Here is a 6,272-nt window from a genome sequence, read left to right as displayed (position 1 = left end):
AGATCTAAACTAGATAATCTAGTTTGCAGCCTCAGCAAGTGCATTGTGAGGCTCTGCAGATGTCAGCCTGTGGCTGGGTGCAAGAAGTCTGCAGATCTCATCAGACAGGGGCTGTGACAAGTTGCCAGGTAGCTGCTTCTCACCTGGATGGGTGGGCAAGGTCATGTTCTCTCTGAACAGAGAGGGATTAAACTTACACTATATCTGCCATGAACCAGTACCCAGACATAGCAAGTAGAGAGGGAACAGGAGCTGTGGTCCATGTCATGTGCCTCTCTCAGGAGAGTGTTTTTCATGCACTGCTCTTCCCACAGTACTCCTTTATGGAAGGGTTATATCACCCACATCTCCTCTTCCCACAGTATGCAAGCAGATATCTCTTCACCCCATGTCCAAAGTGCTGCAGGACATCAGGAAAGCTAAAGGAGGGAGAAAGATCCTCAGCAAACTGAGGATAGGAGACAAAACTCAGCTGGGACCATCCCCTTCACATCCATCAGGGAAGGGGATGTCTTCATGATGGCTCCAAGAACCAGCTGGAGAAACACAACCCAGGAAGGATAAAGGCAGAGCAGGAACTCTGGGGGCATGGGATGGGCCAGATAACCTGGCAGATAAAACAGCCTGAGGTTTGGTTTGGGTCACCCAGTTTGGCACAACTGGTGTCCTTACAATTAAAGGCTCCTCTCACAGAGCATCCTTGCCCTTACTGCCTGTGAGGAACCCCAAGTCCATGCAGTCCCCTGAACCATGCTCAGGGGGAGATCTTCTCACACAGCAACAGAAACTATCCCAGGGACTGAGCTGCCAGAGAAAAAGATGTGGGTCTGGTGGTCAACATCTGAGAAGGTTCCCTGGCCCTGCTGAAGCTGCTAACTCAGACAACCTCAAAGTGCCAGCTCTGCTTGCTTCCATCTGGGGCCCAACCACCACACATTCAGAGGTGAATATTCAAGTAGACCCTACAACACTGTGGTTATCCCCTTTTGTAGGGAAACTGAGGCACGGGAATGTAAATGGCTCGCCCATGGCAATTTTCAAAACTCACAGGGAACCACGAAGGAAAACAACCAGATCCTTCCAGGACACCAATCCACTCTCTCCTGGGCAGCAACTGCTCAACTGGGGATGCCAGGGCTCTGCAAACATGCTCCGGGCAGGGAAGTGTGGACTGAACAAGCAGTTTTGTTTTATGGGGTCACACAGTTCATCACCCCAGGCCTGGCCCTGCTAAACCCCTGGTGCCAACAGAGAGGAGAGGACACAGTAAGGTCCCTCATTTCCCTGCAGGACACAGTAGGGGTTGTATTTGGATGAAAGCTTCTCCTCTTAGAGCAGCCTTAAGTTCTCAAAGGAACAAGGCTGGAGCCACCTGGAAGTACAGTTCCAATATTGAGATGGTTGGAACCAGAAGCCTTCAAATGGCTAAAGAGGGTCTGGCTTTCTTTTGACATTTGTCCCATCCTTTCAGGGGTTGCACTTTGCTCCCAAAATTCAGTGCTACAAGATGTAAACCCTTCCCTGAACTTCCCCAGGGCTCATCCTTTACAAATGCACACCCATAACACAGCCTGAGAGCAGTGGGGAGAGGAGAGGGCAAAGCATCACCCAGCACTGAGAACACTGTGGGAAGAAGGCAAGGCAATGAAAGGAGTAGCATGAAATAAGACAGTGTCCAGGAAAAAAAAAACCAAACCAAATCAAAAAGCACACTGTATACTCCATTCTCCTTCTCATTATATTCCCCTTTTCAAAAATTTCAACCTCATTTTTCTGTGCTGAGGGCTGCAAAGCAGATGGTTTTGACCTGGAGTGTTTCTCCTCACCTCTGGAAGGACCCTTTCATTTTTCTCTGCCTCTGCACCCCAGGAACACAGCAGCACCCTCCCTCACCCTGCCATCACCTCTCCTCCTCCCCTTCCCCCCTCTTGCTGTGGCTTAACACAGAGGAACCTGAAAATTCCCTGCAATGTTTGAAACCCAGCCAAAAACTGAAAGCGAGACCCCGCCACTGGTCCGAAGGCCTGAAAAAAAAAAAAAAAAAAAACCAACAACCAAACCCAAACCAAAACATATGGCATTAATTCTGCTTTCCCACAGTTCTTAAAACTGCAATTAAAAGCAGCCCCCACCAAACAGAGCCCCATAACTCAGCTCTGTGATTTATTGGAAGAAGGAAGCTTTAGGGGAAAGTTGGCGAGGAGCAGGAATTCCATGTCCGGGTGCTGGGCTCCATGCACACAGCTCATGCACAGCCCACTTTCTTTTAGTAGTGTGCCACTAGTGGAAGAGGAGAATCAGAGAGAGCCTTTTCTTTGAGCAAGCTTATCTGTGGCACCCATTTGCCTTCCAACAATAAGCCAGCCCCTGCTTCTGCAAGTTGCAGGAGATGCTGCATGGCAGGAGCCATCAAATGGAGGCTTCCTGGGAATCATCTGTCTCCCTGCTGCAGTCTTCTAGGGGGGAAAAGAAAGTACCTGCTTCTCCCCCATCAGTAGCAAATAAACGTGGTCTGCAAATCTCCTCTCACCCAAGGAGATGCTTTGTCATACTTGCTTTCTCAAAACCAAGGCCTTTCAGCTCTTCAGCTGTGAGCAAACGTGAAAGTCCAGCTGTAAAACTCAGATCTGGGGTTTTAAATAGTCTCTAGGTTTTTAAAAGCTCAGTAGTCTGGGAGGGGAGGTGGGGAAGGGACAGCCATTCTAGCTAATGGGTCAGGTTCCTGCTGATGCCTGCTATGCTGATCCCCTCTAATGGTTAAATGCAGTAGCTGAGTAGAGACAGCATCAAACTAATTTCCAGGAGACATTTTATAGTATTTTTGACCTGAGACTTGCACATCACTTTAACTTATGTGCTAAAGGCACACCGTAGCCAAACTGAGACTTGAGGCAATGCCAGGAAAGAAGTCCAATTGGAAGAACTTTCTTCATTTAAAAGAGGATACAGTAACCAGATCACAAGCATCAAACATTCATCTCCTTTGCAAAACACAATCTCTGCCTGTTGTCCAGCTCTGGCTGCCACCTCTATACTTTCTGATATAAGAGACTGCAGGAGCAGTGGTCTGTCTGGTGTTTGCTATCACACTTGTGAGCAAAAACTCACCCTCACCATTGAAAAGGCAACCTCAAGGTGCCTCCCACCTGACTCTATTTGGTGAACAGGAACATTTTGCATTGCAACCTGTTGTCACACACCAGTTTTTGTGGGTGGCTGATGACATTTTTACAGCAGACTTTCAGGTGTAGGAGAAGATTGTATTCACCCCACGTGGAGCCTTAAGCTGCAAAGCCTTATGGAGCTGTGTTGTACAGCTCTTGTGCTGGCAATTAGCAGAGTGGGGTACTCCTCCTACAAAGAGACCATTTGCTGAACACCTGCCTTGATAAAGATCTCCAAACATCATTGTTGATGGGGAATTGTCACTATGCAACTTTATACCAGAGCAGGTGCAGTGGAAAGCTGGCTGCTGTGTCTCGTGACAGGAGACTGAAGTTGTTTGGTTTGCTTTGCCTGGCAAAACAAAAAGTGAAATGTAAGTGGAAATAAGGCTTTTTTCTAATTGTTCCAGGGATTAAGTTTTTTGGCTGGCTCTTGGAGCCTTTGAGGGAGATGTGTGGAGCCAAGAGACCTGCGGGGTCTGAGGGTGGACTTTATGGATGAAGAACAGCTGTCAGGACAGGGATGAACCTGGGGTTAGACAGTGAAGCTTGGCCAGAATCAGTGAAGATGATATTTTGAGCTGAGTTAGTTCTTCAAGGTCCCCTTCACAGTCAATGGATAAACAGATATGTGCAGGGCATGATTTATCTTAGCTGTTACAGATGTCTTCTTTAGGCCAAGACAAATGGCTCCCTGACTGCACTGATCTGATGTCCACTAAGAGCAACATGAGCAGAGGACACCAAGTTCACTGCTACTGCTGTCTACATGGTGGCCAAGAGATGCAGGCACCCTTTGGCCTTGCTTCCTCACCCCTCTGCTCTGTCCCTCTGTGACAGCCCAGCTGAGGTCCCTATGCAGAAGTCCAGACAAAGTGCTACATCTTCATAGCCACCAGAGAGCTGTCTCTAGTGAAGCTGAACCACTAGAGATAGGAGTGAACAGAAATACTGGTGACTGCAGTGATATTACAATATCTCAGATATCTGGCCCACGTGCTTCCCTCACAGCCTTTGGAGAAGGCTCCAGGGAGATGTTATTACAGCCTTTCAGTACTCAAAGGGGGCTTATAAGAAAGATGAGATCAGTCTTAGTAGGGCATATTGTGAGAAGAAAAGGGGTGATTGTTTTAAATTAGAAGAGGGGAGATTTAGATGAGATATAGGGAAGAAATTTTTTACAATGAAGGTGGTGAAACACTGGCAGAGGTGGCCCCTTCCCTGGAAACATTAAAGGTCATCTCAGCCAACATTCAGGTTGTACAGGGCTTTGAGCAACCTGATCTAGCTGAAGATGTCCCTGCTCACTGCGTGGGGATCAGACTACATGGCCTTTAAAGGCTTCCTTCCAACCCAAACCATCCTATGATTCCATAAAATGTCATCAGATATGAGGGCAGGAAAGTGGGCCATGTTGGCAGAGACTGTTGGATCCTTAAGCCTCCTTTATGGTCTTTATCTGAAGATCTTCAAGGAATTTCCCATAAATTCTCTCTTGACAGTGAAAGGTCCTTGAACACTGTGGGCACCTGGGCTCTCTTCTCCTCTCTTTATTTAACCTGTAGGACTCATCTTTAACAAATAGGACTTTTCACCTAGACTCTAATAGTGATGGAAGGAGGCAAATACAGCCAATATTGCATGGAGGAGCTGCCACAGCTGTGGATTACAGGTGGGTGTTTGGACTACTGTGTTCACTGCAAATGTGAAGGACAGACTGAGATGACTGGGATCTAGACCACTTCTGTCAGATAATGCTACATTGACTGGTGCAAGGATGAAGAATAAGGACAGGGAAATAAAAACTGGATTATCTCTGAAGTTGACTCATTAGACAATACTTACCAAAGGCAAAGGCAAGCCAGAGGGACATGTGTTCTTTATCCACTTTGGGTCAGCAGTTCCATGAAAGTTCATGATGTCCTAGTGCTGGTCCACAGGGCATGAGTTTATAGTGAGATGTGGTGGTGAAGAGAGCCTGTGTGGTCTTCCAATGTAGGAGTGAGCCAGGAGAGTGCAGGAGGCCAGATCTTGCTTCCAGTGTAGGCAGCAAGAGGTGTAGCTGAAGCAATGCACCCAGTTGTAGGGCCTGGACTTTTAAATTAATCTTTCAAATCTTGAAAAGGTACAGAAAGAAGTGAGGTGAGAACTGCTGAATCTGCCACACATCGTGACTCTGAAGAAGCTCAGATCTGTTATTTATCAAAGACAGAGGATTTCCACCCTTCTTGATTTGTGGTCCCTGTAAATTGTCCCTTAAAGAGCAGCCACTGGCAAATTCCAGCCTATTGGCAGCTGATAACCTTTTCCCAGCCCCTTCCAGGGAAGCCTCAGGAGTATTCACTGACCTACCAGGAGACCCAGGGCCATAGCCTGCAGACCACCTCACCAGAGCATCACCTCTCCCAGCTCCTGTTGGACAGACAAAGCCAGAATGCAATACAGAGGTCTGGAGGGAGAGAGATGCAAATGGAAAGCAAGGTGCAAACAGATGGTGGCAATGAACACAAGGAGACCCCTGGTCCTTGACATCTTCAAAACAGGTTTCAATATTTTCTGAGATATTGTCTCAGCAGCTAGGAGAGACGTCTGAAAAAAAAATTCCATTTGCTGTTCTTAGTCACCTTCACCAACCCTTCTGAAATAGCCTTTGGACCCACCATTACTCACAGACCACAAATGGAAAACCACTATTTTGGCAAGAAATTACAGGAGAACAAAGAAGACTGTGACACTCTCTTCTGACTGTAGTATGATGGAAGAGTGCTTGCTTTACTCAACAGAAAATATACAAATAATCAGAAAAACATGGCAACAGGATGACAGAATGATGGGATAACATTTCCAAGAATTACCTCAAAGTCATAAATCAGATCTCTAGACTGTCAGCAGTAATCCAGCTGAGCAGCCAAATTGCCCCATCACACAACATCTTTTATTAACCCTTATTACCCTGCATGATTTATTTTGAGTGCTCTACATGTAGACACTGCTTTATAGGTACAGAAGAGACCACACCAAGGAGTGCACAACTGTATTTGTTGGAGCAGAGCTATGGCTTAACCATTGTGGTACTGCTTCAGGTTTCTTGCTTCCTTTTTACATTTT

The sequence above is a fragment of the Calypte anna genome, chromosome 2 (assembly GCF_003957555.1).
Source record: "Calypte anna isolate BGI_N300 chromosome 2, bCalAnn1_v1.p, whole genome shotgun sequence".
In the NCBI taxonomy this organism is placed as follows: Eukaryota; Metazoa; Chordata; class Aves; order Apodiformes; family Trochilidae; genus Calypte; species Calypte anna.
This window is presented reverse-complemented; position numbering follows the sequence as displayed.